Source organism: Pseudophryne corroboree, chromosome 5 (genome assembly GCF_028390025.1).
Source record: "Pseudophryne corroboree isolate aPseCor3 chromosome 5, aPseCor3.hap2, whole genome shotgun sequence".
Lineage (NCBI taxonomy): Eukaryota > Metazoa > Chordata > Amphibia > Anura > Myobatrachidae > Pseudophryne > Pseudophryne corroboree.
In genome coordinates, this window is record NC_086448.1 from 240,162,042 (window position 1) to 240,182,153 (window position 20,112).

The following is a 20,112-nucleotide window of genomic DNA, read 5'->3' on the forward strand; positions in this document are numbered from 1 at the left end:
TGATTATAATTCATTTTAATGAACATCATCTTCTCCACATTTTCTGGAAGTAACCTCGTACGCAGATTGCTGACAAGGTGAGCGGCGGCACTAAACACTCTTTCGGAGTACACACTTGTGGGAGGGCAACTTAGGTAGAATAAAGCCAGTTTGTGCAAGGGCCTCCAAATTGCCTCTTTTTCCTGCCAGTATAAGTACGGACTGTGTGACGTGCCTACTTGGATGCGGTCACTCATATAATCCTCCACCATTCTTTCAATGGTGAGAGAATCATATGCAGTGACAGTAGACGACATGTCCGTAATCGTTGTCAGGTCCTTCAGTCCGGACCAGATGTCAGCATCAGCAGTCGCTCCAGACTGCCCTGCATCACCGCCAGCGGGTGGGCTCGGAATTCTGAGCCTTTTCCTCGCACCCCCTGTTGCGGGAGAATGTGAAGGAGGAGATGTTGACAGGTCGCGTTCCGCTTGACTTGACAATTTTGTCACCAGCAGGTCTTTGAACCCCAGCAGACTTGTGTCTGCCGGAAAGAGAGATCCAAGGTAGGTTTTAAATCTAGGATCGAGCACGGTGGCCAAAATGTAGTGCTCTGATTTCAACAGATTGACCACCCGTGAATCCTTGTTAAGCGAATTAAGGGCTCCATCCACAAGTCCCACATGCCTAGCGGAATCGCTCCCTTTTAGCTCCTCCTTCAATGCCTCCAGCTTCTTCTGCAAAAGCCTGATGAGGGGAATGACCTGACTCAGGCTGGCAGTGTCTGAACTGACTTCACGTGTGGCAAGTTCAAAAGGTTGCAGAACCTTGCACAACGTTGAAATCATTCTCCACTGCGCTTGAGACAGGTACATTCCACCTCCTATATCGTGCTCAATTGTATAGGCTTGAATGGCCTTTTGCTGCTCCTCCAACCTCTGAAGCATATAGAGGGTTGAATTCCACCTCGTTACCACTTCTTGCTTCAGATGATGGCAGGGCAGGTTCAGGCGTTTTTGGTGGTGCTCCAGTCTTCTGTACGTGGTGCCTGTACGCCGAAAGTGTCCCGCAATTCTTCTGGCCACCGACAGCATCTCTTGCACGCCCCTGTCGTTTTTTTAAAAATTCTGCACCACCAAATTCAAGGTATGTGCAAAACATGGGACGTGCTGGAATTTGCCCATATTTAATGCACACACAATATTGCTGGCGTTGTCCGATGCCACAAATCCACAGGAGAGTCCAATTGGGGTAAGCCATTCCGCGATGATCTTCCTCAGTTGCCGTAAGAGGTTTTCAGCTGTGTGCGTATTCTGGAAACCGGTGATACAAAGCGTAGCCTGCCTAGGAAAGAGTTGGCGTTTGCAAGATGCTGCTACTGGTGCCGCCGCTGCTGTTCTTGCGGCGGGAGTCCATACATCTACCCAGTGGGCTGTCACAGTCATATAGTCCTGACCCTGCCCTGCTCCACTTGTCCACATGTCCGTGGTTAAGTGGACATTGGGTACAACTGCATTTTTTAGGACACTGGTGAGTCTTTTTCTGACGTCCGTGTACATTCTCGGTATCGCCTGCCTAGAGAAGTGGAACCTAGATGGTATTTGGTAACGGGGGCACACTGCCTCAAGAAATTGTCTAGTTCCCTGTGAACTAACGGCGGATACCGGACGCACGTCTAACACCAACATAGTTGTCAAGGCCTCAGTTATCCGCTTTGCAACAGGATGACTGCTGTGATATTTCATCTTCCTCGCAAAGGACTGTTGGACAGTCAATTGCTTGGTGGAAGTAATAAAAGTGGGCTTACGACTTCCCCTCTGGGATGACCATCGGCTCCCAGCAGCAACAACAGCAGCGCCAGCAGCAGTAGGCGTTACACGCAAGGATGCATCGGAGGAATCCCAGGCAGGAGAGGACTCGTCAGAATTGCCAGTGACATGGCATGCAGGACTATTGGCATTCCTGGGGAAGGAGGAAATTGACACTGAGGGAGTTGGTGGGGTGGTTTGCGTGAGCTTGGTTACAAGAGGAAGGGATTTACTGGTCAGTGGACTGCTTCCGCTGTCGCCCAAAGTTTTTGAACTTGTCACTGACTTATTATGAATGCGCTGCAGGTGACGTATAAGGGAGGATGTTCCGAGGTGGTTAACGTCCTTACCCCTACTTATTACAGCTTGACAAAGGCAACACACGGCTTGACAAATGTTGTCCGCATTTCTGGTGAAATACTTCCACACCGAAGAGCTGATTTTTTTGGTATTTTCACCAGGCATGTCAACGGCCCTATTCCTCCCACGGACAACAGGTGTCTCCCCGGGTGCCTGACTTAAACAAACCACCTCACCATCAGAATCCTCCTTGTCAATTTCCTCCCCAGCGCCAGCAACACCCATATCCTCCTCATCCTGGTGTACTTCAACACTGACATCTTCAATCTGACTATCAGGAACTGGACTGCGGGTGCTCCTTCCAGCACTTGCAGGGGGCGTGCAAATGGTGGAAGGCGCATGCTCTTCACGTCCAGTGTTGGGAAGGTCAGGCATCGCAACCGACACAATTGGACTCTCCTTGTGGATTTGGGATTTCGAAGAACGCACAGTTCTTTGCGGTGCTTTTGCCAGCTTGAGTCTTTTCAGTTTTCTAGCGAGAGGCTGAGTGCTTCCATCCTCATGTGAAGCTGAACCACTAGCCATGAACATAGGCCAGGGCCTCAGCCGTTCCTTGCCACTCCGTGTGGTAAATGGCATATTGGCAAGTTTACGCTTCTCCTCCGACAATTTTATTTTAGATTTTGGAGTCCTTTTTTTACTGATATTTGGTGTTTTGGATTTTACATGCTCTGTACTATGACATTGGGCATCGGCCTTGGCAGACGACGTTGCTGGCATTTCATCGTCTCGGCCATGACTAGTGGCAGCAGCTTCAGCACGAGGTGGAAGTAGATCTTGATCTTTCCCTAATTTTGGAACCTCAACATTTTTGTTCTCCATATTTTAATAGGCACAACTAAAAGGCACCTCAGGTAAACAATGGAGATGGATGGATACTAGTATACTTATGGATGGACGAGCGACTGCCGACACAGAGGTAGCTACAGCCGTGGACTACCGTACTGTGTCTGCTGCTAATATAGACTGGATGATAATGAGATGAAATCAATATATATATATATATATAATATCACTAGTACTGCAGCCGGACAGGTATATATATTTATTATGTAATGACTGATGACGGACCTGCTGGACACTGTCAGCTCAGCAGCACCGCAGACTGCTACAGTAAGCTACTATAGTAGTATGTATAAAGAAGAAAGAAAAAAAAACACGGGTAGGTGGTATACAATTATGGATGGACGAGCGACTGCCGACACAGAGGTAGCTACAGCCGTGGACTATCGTACTGTGTCTGCTGCTAATATAGACTGGATGATAATGAGATGAAATCAATATATATATATATAATATCACTAGTACTGCAGCCGGACAGGTATATATATTTATTATGTAATGACTGATGATGGACCTGCTGGACACTGTCAGCTCAGCAGCACCGCAGACTGCTACAGTAAGCTACTATAGTAGTATGTATAAAGAAGAAAGAAAAAAAAAAAACACGGGTAGGTGGTATACAATTATGGATGGACGAGCGACTGCCGACACAGAGGTAGCTACAGCCGTGGACTACCGTACTGTGTCTGCTGCTAATATAGACTGGATGATAAGGAGATGAAATCAATATATATATATATATATATATATATATATATATAATATCACTAGTACTGTAGCCGGACAGGTATATATATTTATTATGTAATGACTGATGACGGACCTGCTGGACACTGTCAGCTCAGCAGCACCGCAGACTGCTACAGTAAGCTACTATAGTAGTATGTATAAAGAAGAAAGAAAAAAAAAAACCACGGGTAGGTGGTATACAATTATGGATGGACGAGCGACTGCCGACACAGAGGTAGCTACAGCCGTGGACTACCGTACTGTGTCTGCTGCTAATATAGACTGGATTATAAGGAGATGAAATCAATATATATATATATATATATAATATCACTAGTACTGCAGCCGGACAGGTATATATATTTATTATGTAATGACTGATGACGGACCTGCTGGACACTGTCAGCTCAGCAGCACCGCAGACTGCTACAGTAAGCTACTATAGTAGTATGTATAAAGAAGAAAGAAAAAAAAAAACCACGGGTAGGTGGTATACAATTATGGATGGACGAGCGACTGCCGACACAGAGGTAGCTACAGCCGTGGACTACCGTACTGTGTCTGCTGCTAATATAGACTGGATGATAATGAGATGAAATCAATATATATATATATAATATCACTAGTACTGCAGCCGGACAGGTATATATATTTATTATGTAATGACTGATGACGGACCTGCTGGACACAGTCAGCTCAGCAGCACCGCAGACTGCTACAGTAAGCTACTATAGTAGTATGTATAAAGAAGAAAGAAAAAAAAAAACCACGGGTAGGTGGTATACAATATTATATACATATTATATACAATTATATATATATATATATATATATTAAACTGGTGGTGACTGGTGGTCAGGTCACTGGTCACACTATCAGCAACTTGCAAGTAGTACTCCTAAGCAGACAATCACAATATATATTATACTGGTGGTCAGTGTGGTCACAATGGCAGTGTGGCACTCTGGCAGCAAAAGTGTGCACTGTACGTTATATGTACTCCTGAGTCCTGCTCTCAGACTCTAACTGCTCCCCACTGTCAGTGTCTCCCCCACAAGTCAGATAATATACAGTCACACTATCTATCACTTCAGCAAGTAACTAGTACTCCTCCTAATGCTCCCCAAAATTACTACTGTGTCTCTCTCTACTGTCTCACTCTCTTCTCTATAAACGGAGAGGACGCCAGCCACGTCCTCTCCCTATGAATCTCAATGCACGTGTGAAAATGGCGGCGACGCGCGGCTCCTTATATAGAATCCGAGTCTCGCGATAGAATCCGAGCCTCGCGAGAATCCGACAGCGGGATGATGACGTTCGGGCGCGCTCGGGTTAACCGAGCAAGGCGGGAAGATCCGAGTCGCTCGGCCCCGTGTAAAAAAACATGAAGTTCGGGCGGGTTCGGATTCCGAGGAACCGAACCCGCTCATCCCTAGTGCATACCCCCTCCTTTGCCTATGTCATAGGTGGATGTTAAGGCTTGAATGGCCTTTTGCTGCTCCTCCATCCTCTGAGGCATATAGAGGTTTGAATTCCCCCGCTTACAACCTCTTTCTTCAGGTGATGGCATGTCAGGTTCAAGAGTGTTTGCTGGTGCTCCAGTCTTCGACACACAGTCGCTGAATGGCGAGAGTGTCCTGAAATTTTTTGGGCCATCGAAAGTGCCTTCTGCACAGCCCTGTCATTTCTCATAAAATGCTGCACCACCAAATTTATTGTGTGAGCAAAACATGGTACATGCTGGAATTTTCCCTGATTTAATGCACGCACAAAATTGGTGGCATTGTCTGATATCACAAATTCCAAGGAGAGTCTAAGTTGGCTAAGCCATTGGGTTATAAGTTCCCTCAGTATCTCTAAGAGGTTGTCGGTGGTGTGCCTCTTACTAAAACCAGTGACACACAGTGTAGCCTGCCTTGGAGCGAGCTGGCATTTCTGAGATGCTGCTACTGGTGCCGCTGCTGTTGTTGCTGCACAAGGTGATATATCTACCCAGTGGGCTGTCACAGTCATTTATTTGCTTAGTCTGCCTTTTTCCACTTGTCCACATGTCCATGGTTAAGTGGACATTGGTTACAACTGCATTTTTTAGGACACTGAGGACAATTTTTCTTATGTCTCTGTACATTCTCAGTATTGACTGCCTAGTGAAGTGGAATCTAGATGGGATTTGATGCCAGGGACACACTACCTCCATCAATTGTCTAAATCCCACTGCACTAAAGGAGGATACTGGACGCACATCTAACACCAACATAGGCCTCAGTTATCAACTTTGCAACATGATGACTGCTGTCATATTTCCTCTTCCTCACAAAGGACTGTTGGACATTCAATTGCTTAGTTGAAGTAGTGCAAGTGGTCTTCTGACTTCCCCTCTGGGATGATGATCGACTCCCAGCAGCAACAACAGCAGCGGCAGCAATAGGCGTACCACTGATGGATCCTCCGGAGGTATCCCGGTTAAGAGAGGACTCGTCAGTCATGCCAGTGACATGGCCTGCAGGACTACTGACGTTCCTGACTGAGGAGGAAATTGATGTTGAGGGAGTTGGTGGTGTGGCTTGCAGGAGCTTGGGTACAAGAGGAAGAATGGATTTAGTTGTCAGTGGACTGCTTACGCTCTTACCCTTACTCTTCTGAACTTGACAATGACTTCTGATGAATGCGCTGCAGGTGACGTATAAGGGAGGATGTTCCTAGGTGGTTAACGTCCTTACATCTACTTATTATGGATTGAAAAAGGCAACACATGGCTTGACACCTGTTGTTTGGATTTGTGGAGAAAAAATTCCACACCAAAGAGGTTTCTTTTTTGGTATTTTGCCCAGGCATGACAATGGGCTTATTCAACCCACGGACAACAACTGACTCCCCCTGGTGCCTGATTTAAACAAACCACATCACCATCAGAATCCTCATCGTCAACTTCCTCTGCAGCGCCAGCAATACCCATATACTCATCCTTGTGTACTTCAACAGTGACGTCTTAAATTTGAATATCAGAAACTGGGCTTTGGGTGCTCCTTCCAGCACTTGCAGAGGGCATGCAAGTGGTAGAAGGAACCATCTCTTCCCGTCAAGTGTTGGAAAGGTCTGGCATCACAACCACCAACACACTTGGACTCTCCTTGGGGATTTTTGATACCATCTTAGAACGTTACACAAGGAGGGCGACCCGGCACCGGTCTAAAGTAGTTTTTGATTACAGAAAACCCAAAATTGGACAATTTTTAAGTAAATCTTTAATATAATGTCCAGTTTGGGGGTGCGCCCAGAGCCAGAAACATATGCATAAACAAAAGGGAGAAAAAAGAAGGCTCTTGTGTGGGCGCACTCATTGATTGTAGTTGAATAACTAGAATGAATAACTCTAGGTTAATTAGTCAGCAGATAAAACAAAATTTATTTGGAAATATTAAGAATATAATTGCCCCTTATCAAGGAGATGTGAATGATCCCAGATAAAAAATGTTCTGGTCCTGCCTCAGGAAATGAGATGGAGAGGGGTAGAGACACTGCAAGTCATAAACCCTTTCTCACCCGGCCAGTACAGATGATCTGTATTAATGAGATCAATTGGGTCAATTGATTTTGAATTCTGTCATAATCCTAATGAAGGAATAGCAGCTATTTTAGGCAGTAAGCAATAATAGAAACAATCAAAGGATATACCAGGGTAAAGAAAGGAAAAGATAGAAACAAATGGTGATACTGCTGTTGGAGTCACATACCACACATCTTATGCGATGACTATTGTTCTACAACACTGAGTATTCCCTGTGAGTCTCCACTTCAGGTACTAACTCAGCCCACACTGTTTCGCTTCCAAGATCAGACGAGATCGGGCATTAGCAGTGTGGTTTGATAGTAGAAAGATTTGGTCAGACTTCCAATGAGAGTGCACCTATATAGGGAGGGATGATTTGCTGGGTCTTATAGATACAGTGTGGATCTGCTTTTTGTGTTAGGCAGGAGACATCAAGTCCCACAAAGGTGGTATTGTGTCCCTGGATCACAAATGAGAGTCCACGGAAAAGAAAAAGATATATAGAGTTATGACGTAACTAGGTATACACCCTGAAAGAATTAATGATGGAGATCAATGAGGCTATAGTTATTAGGAACGGGTGATAGAAATTGCGTTTTCCATTCCAATGGGTCCTGTTTTGTCCAACTGCATTTGATCTACTCCTAGCCTCAGGTCAGATCATTCCATCCTGTCATTTTGGGTTATTTTTGCCCAGCTGTCACAGAAATTGTATCTATATCCCTGCAGCTTCATTTATGCCTTTATCTAGGTTTATGCATCTTAGTCCATTGCATTAGGATTGTAAACTGCATTTCATAGGAAAGGAATACTGCATTTTCTTTTGACTTTCCTCCTGCAGATCCTGGTGTCATATTGCTGCATGGGCTATGTGAGAATTTGATGTCTGTTCCCTTATATCCTAGTGATTATAACAGCTCCAATTCACACCAAGTGCTTCTAGTGACACCCCTGTCACAAGTGATTATTTCATTGCATATACCAGTACCACTTATCTGTATCTACAATTACTTTTGATATATTTTCTGTCCTTTAACTCAGTATCTGTGTACACATATAAAAAGTTTTCTTGATCCCTGTTTCTTTATCCAGGTGTATTCATACGGACGGGCAATTTCTATCACCCGTTCCTAATAACTATAGCCTCATTGATCTCCATCATTAATTCTTTCAGGGTGTATACCTAGTTACGTCATAACTCTATATATCTTTTTCTTTTCCGTGGACTCTCATTTGTGATCCAGGGACACAATACCACCTTTGTGGGACTTGATGTCTCCTGCCTAACACAAAAAGCAGATCCACACTATATCTATAAGACCCAGCAAATCATCCCTCCCTATATAGGTGCACTCTCATTGGAAGTCTGACCAAATCTTTCTACTATCAAACCACACTGCTAATGCCCGATCTCGTCCGATCTTGGAAGCGAAACAGTGTGGGCTGAGTTAGTACCTGAAGTGGAGACTCACAGGGAATACTCAGTGTTGTAGAACAATAATCATCGCATAAGATGTGTGGTATGTGACTCCAACAGCAGTATCACCATTTGTTTCTATCTTTTCCTTTCTTTACCCTGGTATATCCTTTGATTGTTTCTATTATTGCTTACTGCCTAAAATAGCTGCTATTCCTTCATTAGGATTATGACAGAATTCAAAATCAATTGACCCAATTGATCTCATTAATACAGATCATCTGTACTGGCCGGGTGAGAAAGGGTTTATGACTTGCAGTGTCTCTACCCCTCTCCATCTCATTTCCTGAGGCAGGACCAGAACATTTTTTATCTGGGATCATTCACATCTCCTTGATAAGGGGCAATTATATTCTTAATATTTCCAAATAAATTTTGTTTTATCTGCTGACTAATTAACCTAGAGTTATTCATTCTAGTTATTCAACTACAATCAATGAGTGCGCCCACACAAGAGCCTTCTTTTTTCTCCCTTTTGTTTAACCATCTTAGAACGCACAGTTCTTTGCTGTGATTTTGCCAGTTTAACTCTTTTCATTTTTCTAAAGGGAGGATGAGGGCTTCCATCGTCATGTGAATCTGAACCACTAGTCATGAACATAGGCCAGGACCTTAGCCGTTCCTTGCCACTCTGTGTCGTAAACGGCATATTGGCAAGTTTACATTTCTCCTCAGATTATTTCAATTTATTTTTTTGGGTCATTTTACTGAACTTTGGCTTTTTGAATTTTACATGCTCTCTACTATGACATTGGGCATCGGCCTTGGTAGACAATGTTGATGGCATTTCATTGTCTATGTCATGACTAGTGGCAGCAGCTTCAGCACTAGGAGGAAGTGGTTCTTGACCTTTCCCTATTTTAACTTCCAATTTTTTGTTCTTCATTATTTTTCTGGAGTTATATAGCAATATGCGGCACAGAAGAGCATACCCCTACAACACACAGGGCAAACCCTGTAAAAAATATTTGGATAATAACCATTTTAGTTGGAGTTAATATAATAATATGCAGCACAGGAGAGCGTACCCTTACACCACACAGGACAAACCCTCTAAAAAAATTGGGGTAATAACCCTTTTATTTGGAGTTATTAAAATTAAATGCAACACATGAGAGCATACCCCTAAACCACACACACATGGCAAAGCCTGTAAAAATTATTTGGATAATAACCCTTTTATTTAAAGTTATTATAATAATATGCAGCACAGGAGAGCGTACCCTTACACCACACAGGGCAAAGCCTGTAAAAATAATTTGGATAATAACCCTTTTATTTGGAGTTATTATAATAATATGCAGCAAAGGAGAGCGTATCTCTACACCACACAGGGCAAACCCTGTATATTTTATTTGGATAATAACTTTTATTTGGAGTTGTTATAATAACATGCAGCACAGGAGAGCATACCCCTACACCACACAGGGCAAACCCTGTAAAAATTATTTGGATAATAACCCTTTTATTTGGAGTTATTATAATACAGGTTGAGTATCCCTTATCGAAAATGCTTGGGACCAGAGGTATTTTGGATATGGGATTTTTCCGTATTTTGGAATAATTGCACAGCATAATGAGATATCATGGTGATGGGACCTAAATCTAAGCACAGAATACATTTATGTTACATATACACCTTATACACACAGCCTGAAAGTAATTTTAGCCAATATTTTTTATAACTTTGTGCATTAAACAAAGTGTGTCTACATTCACACAATTCATTTATGTTTCATATACACCTTATATACACAGCCTGAAGGTCATTTAATACAATATTTGTAATAACTTTGTGTATTAAACAAAGTTTGTGTACATTGAGCCATCAGAAAACAAAGGTTTCACTATTTCACTCTCACTCAAAAAAGTCCGTATTTCGGAATATTTGGATATGGGATACTCAACCTGTAATATGCTGCACAGGAGAGCGTACCCCTACACCACACAGAGCAAACCCTGTAAAAACTATTTGGATAATAACCCTTTTATTTGGAGTTATAATAATAATATGCAGCACAGGAGAGCGTACCCCTTCACCACACAGGGCAAACTTTGTAATTTTTGGGGGGATAATAACCCTTTTGGAGTTATAAAAATATGCAGCACAGTAAAGCGTACCCCTACACCACACAGGGCAAACCCTGTAAAAATGATTTGGATAATAACCCTTTTATTTGGAGTTATTACAATAATATGCAGAACAGGAGAGCATACCCCTACACCACGCAGGACAAACCCTGTAATTTTTTTTTTGAATAATAAACCTTTTATTTGGAGTTATTATATTAATATGCAGCACAGGAGAACGTACCCTTACACCACACAGGGCAAAGCCTGTAAAAATGATTTGGATAATAACTCTTTTATTTGGAGTTATTATAATAATATGCAGAACAGGAGTGCATACCCATACACCACACAGGGCAAACCCTGTAAAAATTATTTGGATAATAACCCTTTTATTTGGAGTTATTATAATACAGGTTGAGTATCCCTTATCCAAAATGCTTGGGACCAGAGGTATTTTGGATATGGGATTTTTCCGTATTTTGGAATAATTGCATACCATAATGAGATATCATGGTGATGGGACCTAAATCTAAGCACAGAATACATTTATGTTCCATATACACCTTATACACACAGCCTGAAGGTAATTTTAGCCAATATTTTTTATAACTTTGTGCATTAAACAAAGTGTGTCTACATTCACACAATTCATTTATGTTTCATATACACCTTATATACACAGCCTGAAGGTCATTTAATACAATATTTGTAATAACTTTGTGTATTAAACAAAGTTTGTGTACATTGAGCCATCAGAAAACAAAGGTTTCACTATCTCATTCTCACTCAAAAAAGTCCGTATTTCGGAATATTTGGATATGGGATACTCAACCTGTAATATGCTGCACAGGAGAGCGTACCCCTACACCACACAGAGCAAACCCTGTAAAAACTATTTGGATAATAACCCTTTTATTTGGAGTTATAATAATAATATGCAGCACAGGAGAGCGTACCCCTTCACCACACAGGGCAAACTTTGTAATTTTTGGGGGGATAATAACCCTTTTGGAGTTATAAAAATATGCAGCACAGTAGAGCGTACCCCTACACCACACAGGGCAAACCCTGTCAAAATGATTTGGATAATAACCCTTTTATTTGGAGTTATTATTTTATGCAGAACAGGAGAGTGTACCCCTACACCACACAGGGCAAACCCTGTAAAAATGATTTGGATAATAACCCTTTTATTTGGAGTTATTACAATAATATGCAGAACAGGAGAGCATATCCCTACACCACACAGGGCAAACACTGTAAACATTATTTGGATAATAACCCTTTTATTTTTAGTTATTATAATAATATGCAGCACAGGAGAGCATACCCCTACACCACACAGGGCAAACCCTGTAAATTTTTTTTGGATATTAACCCTTTTATTTGGAGTAATTATAATAATATGCAGCACAGGAGAGCATACCCCTAAACCACACACACACGGCACAGCTTGTAAAATTTTTTTGGATAATAACCCTTTTATTTGGAGTTATAATAATAAGCAGCACAGGAGAGCGTACCCCTTCACCACACAGGGCAAACCCTGTAAAAATTATTTGGATTAAATATTAATAACCCCTTTATTTGGAGTAAATAATATACAGCACAGACTGTTGTTGCTGCGGGAGGCAATACATCTACCCAGTGGGCTGTCACAGTCATGTAGTCCTTAGTTTGCCCTGCTCCACTTGTCCACATGTCCGTGGTTAAGTGGACACTGGGTACAACCGCATTTTTCAAGACACTGAGGACACTTTTCTTAATGTCCCTGTACAGTCCGGGAATTGCATTACTAGTGAAGTGGAATCTAGATGGGAATTGGTGCCGGGGACACACTACCTCCATCAATTGTCTAAATCCCAGTGCACTAATGGCAGATACCGGACGCACATCTAACACCAACATAGCTGTCATGGCCTCAGTTATCCGCTTTGCAACAGGATTACTGCTGTCATATTTCATCTTCATCACAAAGGACTGTTGGACAGTCAATTGCTTAGTTGAAGAAGTACAAGTGGTCTTCCGACTTCCCCTCTGGGATGACAAACGACTCCCAGCAGCAACAACAGCAGTGGCAGCAGCAGCAGTAGGAGGAAATGGTTCTTGATCTTTCCCTATTTTATCCTCCAAATTTTTGTTCTCCATTATTTTTCTGGAGCTATATAACTATATGCAGCACAAGAGAGTGTCCCCTACACCACACAGAGCAAACCCTGTAAAAAATATTTGGATTAAATATTAATAACCCCTTTATTTGGAGTAAATAATATACAGCACAGGACAGCACTACTGGACTTATACAGCAGTACCGCTGGACTTATATGGCAGTACCCCAGGACTTATATTGCAGTACCGCTGGATTTATATGGCTGTACCGCTGGACTTATATGGCAGTACCACTGGATTTATACGGCAGAACTGCTGGACTTATATGGCAGCACTACTGGACTGTACTTATACAGCAGCACCACTGGACTGGACTTTAACTGCTGTACCACTGGACTGGACTTAAACAGCGGCACCACTGGACTTAAAGCAGCACAGGACACCACCATTGTACTGATGCAGCACAAGACAACACCACTGGACTGGACTTATACAGCAGCACTGGACTTATGGCAATACAGGACACCACCACTGTGACTGGACTGATGCAGCACAAGACACCACCACTGGACTGATGCAGCCCACGACAGCATCACTGGAATGATACAAAAGAGCAGGTCGCCACCCCACGCGCCACACCACTTTCCCGCACAGACATTGAGGAGACACATCCTCTCGCTACAGTCTCCAGGACTGGAGTGAAGATGTTGGAGTGGGAGGCGCAAAATATATAAAGTCCGGATCTTGTGAGAATCCAAAAGCGGGATGATGACGTTTTGCCTCGTCCTGGTTTCTGAGTCTGGTGGGAAGTCCCGAGCCGGACTCGGATCCGGGCTCGGAGCATGAAGTTCAGGGGGGGGGGGTTGTTTCTCAGGGAACCGAACCCATATATATATATATATATATATATATATATACATACATATTTTTTTTTTGGTATATATAGTGGCACATTAATTTTTTGTGTACCGTGGGGCAAACGTTCAGTGGTAGCTACAACTTTAACCGTCAAATTTCATGTTTACAATTTAGACTTAATCACTTTTAACTTTAAATCACCTTTAATGAATAATGGTGTAATTTCATCACTTCAACCTTATTGCCTTTTTACATTTTTTGTTTCTTTAGCTCTCTAGCATTTCTGTGGGCAGCACTGATGGTAGAATGGTTAGCATAACTGCCTCACAGCACTGAGGTCATGGTTTGATTCCTATCATGGCCATAACTGTGTGTATTCTCTCAATTATTGCAGGTTTTTTTTCCGGCTACTCCGGTTTCCTCCCACAATCCAAAAACTTCCTGGTAGGTTAATTGACTCCCAACCAAAAAATGTAACCCTGGTGTGAACGTGTGTGCGTGTACATGTGGTACGGAATATAGATTGTAAGCTCCACTGGGGCAAGGACTGATGTGAAAGGCCAAATATTCTCTGTAAAGTGCAGCAGAATATGTGTGCGCTATATAAATAATTTGTACTAAATAAATAATTTCCTCCCTCAGTCAATTTTCACTTATTACTCTCACAGACTTGTTCTCTCCCTCACTTTTACTATCTCCCTCTGTACTAACATGAGGATATATGCACATGCAGTGTATTTTCATTTTGCTTTCATACTGTGCCCTTACAATTTGTTTTCTCTGTGGACCCTTCATGTTCCTTTTGAGTGAAAGAAAACCTTTCTTTTGATTCCCATTAAGGGTAAGATTTCACAGCATTTCCCCTCTATAAATTTTCTATTCTTTTATCATGCTGTGATTTTATGTCTATATTGGAAGGGTTTCTTTAAACATGCAAGCATCATGGACGCAAAACTTGAAAAGACACACACTAAAAATAAAAAAAATAAAACAATGTTTGTAGAATAAAATGAAAAGGTAATGGAATTTTTCAAATGCTCTCACTTAACAATATGGAGTACTGTTGTGCCAAATGTATTACAATTACAATACCTGATGATGATAAAATAAATATACAGGAAAAATAAAAGTCACTTCTAATGCTTGATGAAACATACATGATTAACTGATTTTATTTTTTGTTGCCAAAATATTTAAAAAAATAACTTGAGGGGGCATGGCCTGGCAGCCATAGTGGATGGTCGCACTGAGATTGAGCTCTCATCTGGGTTGCCCTAATTACTCCAGTTACTATCCTCCTGGAGACCCACCCTTCACTTCCCGGAGCACTGGAAGAACCCTAGTGGATGGTGCTACTGGTCGCGGAGCTGGGGCAGGGTATCTCTGCCTTTCTGTGGGTTGTGGCCTGGGGGCTACTACTAGCCAGGGACTATATTCCAGAACCACTGCTGGAAGCCCACCTTCCTCCACTCATGGTGGGGGTGGAGATGGAGATCAGTTTGGGGTGTGGAGCGGCTGGAGCCAAGACCTCCCTCCCTTCCCACAGAGAGAGCAGAACACGGAGGTTTCAGGGCAGATATTTGTACAGCTTTCCTCCTGCTTTGACTTTCCTCATATATGTAATATGGTACCTGAGTGGGGCTGACACCTTCCTCAGAAGACTTAGTATATTTCTGCTTTGGATGCTGTGAGAATCATTTTGGGGAGGCTATCTCTGGGACAAGGATTCCACCTTGCATTATATCTCTAGTTACAAATCGTCAAGCTCTATAATAGTGGTAGTACCAGCATTGGAGCACCCTTCAGTGGCCGCTTTATAATATTGAATTTACATTGAAAGATTTCCAGTTATAATGGCCTGACTACCTCTTGTGCCCAAACTTCTACTATATTCAAGTGCATTCTATCTCCATGTGATGGTGCATTTATGGGTCCTACTACTGAAGCGGCGAGAGAAGAAATGGTGGCTGTTGGGTCATAATTACAGGTGCGCTCTAATTGGGGGACCGTGACCTGCGACACCACCTTCACTGGGACCAAACCTTTTTTTTCTACATCTAATGAGGGATTAAACAATCTGCTCACTCTATACTGAGATGATGTACGAATAAACCACCTGCAGCTACCCCTACTAAAACCACCCTGACAGCTGCCTTCCATTCTCTCTTCAGGGCTTCACCCTCCTCTGATGTTCCTTCACTGAGCCAAGTTCTGTCTCCAATGGCCTCTGTTAGCTCAGATGGCTATCATACTCCAGGAGCTCACTCCCCTTCGTCACAATTCCAATCCTAGGTGGGGAGTACAGAGATTACGGAGATATTGAGCCACCTATCACTCTCCTACTAGACAAGAGCTGCAGCAAGACCTACAGACTCTAGAGCAGAGAGTACAGGAAGCAGTTAAGATTCGCTTGGACTCCATTCAATATCATCTCACTCAAATAGGTAACCGGGTGGTGCCCCTTGAAGATCATAAGGATGTGATGGATGCCAAGTTGTCAGACTTGACTACTGCATGACATGCAACGGAGACTCGATAATTTGGACAATAGTTGGTGTCAAAACAATTTGAGAATTAGAAGTGCACCGGAAGGCATCCCCCAAGGTAAACTAGTTGATGTGCTCACTAAAATCTTCAATTAACTGATCGGTGCAGATCCTGATGATTTGATTGACTTTGACTGAGGATAGGCCATAGGGCTCTACATCCCAAAGGCTTATCCTCAGAACAACCTAGATACATTGTTTATTGACAGTAACTTATTCCTTTTAAGGATTTACATTCATTGTTTCGCTATCTATGAAGTTTGCTATTATTCTTTGTGGTCCTTATGATGGGATGTAGTTATGTGACCAGCAGTCAGGAGACTGCCGCTCACAATACCTATGCCGGTATCCTTCCCCCTCATAATCCCGACAGTCGGCATGCCAATTGACAGGGACTATTCCCACTCGTGGGTGTCCACGACACCCATGAGTGGGAATACAACCTGTGGCCTGTAAGGGGCTTTGCTGCACTAACACCCCCCCCCCCCCCGGCAGGTCCTCACTACCGCCGGTCACATGATCCCAACCCCTTATGACTATAGAGATTGTATAATGTTGTATAATGTTGTCCAGGTTCACCACTACCCCATTATTTCCCCCCTCTCTGCTGTGTATATGCTGACTGTGGACCTATTAGGGATTCCATGGCCTCTCTAGCAAAGTTTTCTCTACCTGAGAGTTTCTGATACTTGACTCTGAGTTTTTTGCAGTATATGTTAATGTTAATATGTCTTTCTTTTTCCTATCCCCTTTTCTCTTCTTCTCCTTTTTTCTTTCTCATTACACTTTTTCTTCTTTCACCTGGCACTTGACTGATGTGCTTCTTGCAGATTGTTAGTGTCATTGGAGATTAAATGAGCAGTTAATTTTGGATTCTCATTGCAAGACACAGCTTCATGGGATTATAGATGATTACTTCCAATGTGACTGACAATGTTTCCCCACTCTGAATTTGGGAAGCCCATAAATGTGTTATTGAGGAACATTGTATCCAGCTGGGATCTGTTCTCAAAAAACTAAAAATGGAATGTAGAGAGGCTCTCTTATATAAAATAAAATTATTGGAATTAATACATAAAGGCCCTCATTTTGAGTTGATCGCTCGCTGCCGATTTTCGCAGTGCAGCGATCAGGTAAAAAAATGGCAAAACTGCGCATGCGTACAGGCCGCAGGGCGCACGCCCGACGTACTTTCACACAAAACTGTGCAGTTTTAAACAAGGACTAGCGACTCTTTTTCATCGCTCTGTTGATCGGTGAGTGATTGACAGGAAGTGGGTGTTTCTGGGTGGTAACTGAGCGTTTTCCGGGAGTGTGCTAAAAAATGCAGGCATGTCAGGTGAAAACGCAGGCGTGCCTGGGGAAACGGGGTAGTGGCTGGCCGAACGCAGGGCATGTTTGTGACGTCAAAGCAGGAACTAAACTAAGTGAAGTGATCGCAAGGTAGGAGTAGGTTTGGAGCTGCTCAGAAACTGCATGACATTTTTTACGAGCAGTTCTGCTAACCTTTCGTTAGCACTTCTGCTAAGCTAAGATACACTCCCAGAGGGCGGCGGCCTAGCGTGTGCACTGTTGCTAAAAGCAGCTAGCGAGCGATCAACTTGTAATGAGGGCCAAAGACTCTAGGGACTCCTATGTGCATCTACAGGCCGCTAGAGCTTCTTTAAATTCTCTGCTTAACGATAATGTTAATAGGGCCTATAGATGATGTCAGAATTCCAATTACCAATGGAGTAACAAACCTGTTAAAATGTTGGCAAGAGCTCTCCGGGCACAAAGGTCTCTTAGATATATACAAAAGATGAAAGATACCTCTGGACTCCTCCACGCCACCGATGAGGCTATTGCCAATATTTTTCATGAGTATTACACTGGCTTGTATAATCTCACACAGTCCCATACAGATTTTGAATGGTTTAAGCATAAAGTGACAATACAGAAATTTCTCAATGATATCAATTTCTGATCCCTACCTGAGACAGTATCACAGGATTTAGACTCCCCATTTATGGAGAATGAATTGAAAGAGGCCATAAAGACTTCCCCTAATGGGAAGAGTCCGGTGTACGATGGCTTCCCCATAGCCAATTATAATATTTTTCAAGACCATCTGATACCTATGCTATTACAGGCATGCAGTGCCATCTCATCCCAGACACAATTTTCGAATCAATCCCTTTCAGCACACAGCATTGTAATTCCCAAGGAGGGGAAAGACTCATGTTTACTGGCTAGCTACAGGCCCATCTCTTTACTTAACATGGATGTTAAGTTGCATGCTAAACCAGTAGCTAACCGTTTTAAAACATTAACCATTCATTCTGACCAGGTGGGTTTCGTACCAGGGTGGGAGGCCAAGCACAAAACAATAAAGGTTAAAAAATGAATCTCCCATGCAATCTCCACTATCTCCATGGTCCTCTTATCAACCAATGTGGAGAAAGCGTTAATTGACTGAGACTTTATGGAAGGGGTACTACAGAAATTGGGTGTAGGTGATGCTTTTCTTTATAAATTACTTGCTTTATATAGGGCCCCAACTGCACAGGTGAGGGCTAATGGGAATATTTCTAAAGTGATCTACATTAGTAATGTAACACTGCAAGGTTTCCCTCTCTCACCGTTGCTTTTTGTGATTTGTATGGAAGCACTGGCGAGAGCAATTGGGGCAAACCTGGATGTCTCGGGGCTGAGGGTTGGACCACAGGAATATAAATTAGCCCTTTTCGCAGAAGACTTATTGGCAGCCATTACAAATCTGATAATTTATTTTCCGAGTCTAATGCAAAAGTTCAATTTTTCCTATCCTATCTAACTTTAAGATTAATTACCATAAATCTATTGCTCTTTGGGGGTCATTCAGAGTTGATCGCTCGCTAGCAGTTTTTAGCAGCTGTGCAAACGCATGGTCGCCGCCCACTCGGGGGAGTGTATTTTCGCTTTGCACGAGTGCGAACGCCTGTGCAGCAGAGCGGCTGCAAACACCTTTTGTGCAAAACAAGACCAGCCCTGTAGTTACTTATCCTGTGTGATGATAGCTGCGAAGAGTGACACGGTAATGACGTCAGATACCCGCCCATCAAACGCCTGGCCATGCCTGCGTTTTTCCAAACACTCCCAGAAATCGGTCAGTTGACACCCATAAATGCCCTCTTTCTGTCAATCTCCTTGCGTTTGGCTGTGCGATTGGAATAATCGCTAGAACCAGTGCAAAACCACAATGGACTTCGTACACATACAACGCACGTGCGCATTGCGATGCATTCATTTTTTTCACTGATCGTTACGCAGCGGACAACGGCAGCTAGCGATCAACTCAGAATGACCCCCTTAATGTCAAGGCCCCGAGTGTAATAGTCTCTGCTCTTGCTAATTCTTTCCCTTTCAAATGTAACCTGTCCCACCTACAGTATTTGGGTATACAACTTCCAAATAAACTTGACAAGTTATTTACATTATAATTTGCCACCAAACTCAATAAGATACGTGCAAATTTGTTACATTGGGGGTCATTCCAAGTTGATCACTCGCCTGCAACTTTTTGCTGGCTTGCGATAAAATAGTCGACGCCTATGGGAGAGTGTATTTTTGCTTTGCAAGTGTGCTGCCGAGTGGGCCAAACAATTTTTGTGCAGTTTCTAAGTAGCTCTAGACTTACTCAGCCCTTGCGATCATTTCAGCGTGTCTAGTCCGGATTTGACGTCAGACACCCGCCCTGTAAACGCCTGTACACGTCTGCGTTTTTCCAACCACTCCCTGAAAATGGTCAGTTGACACCCATAA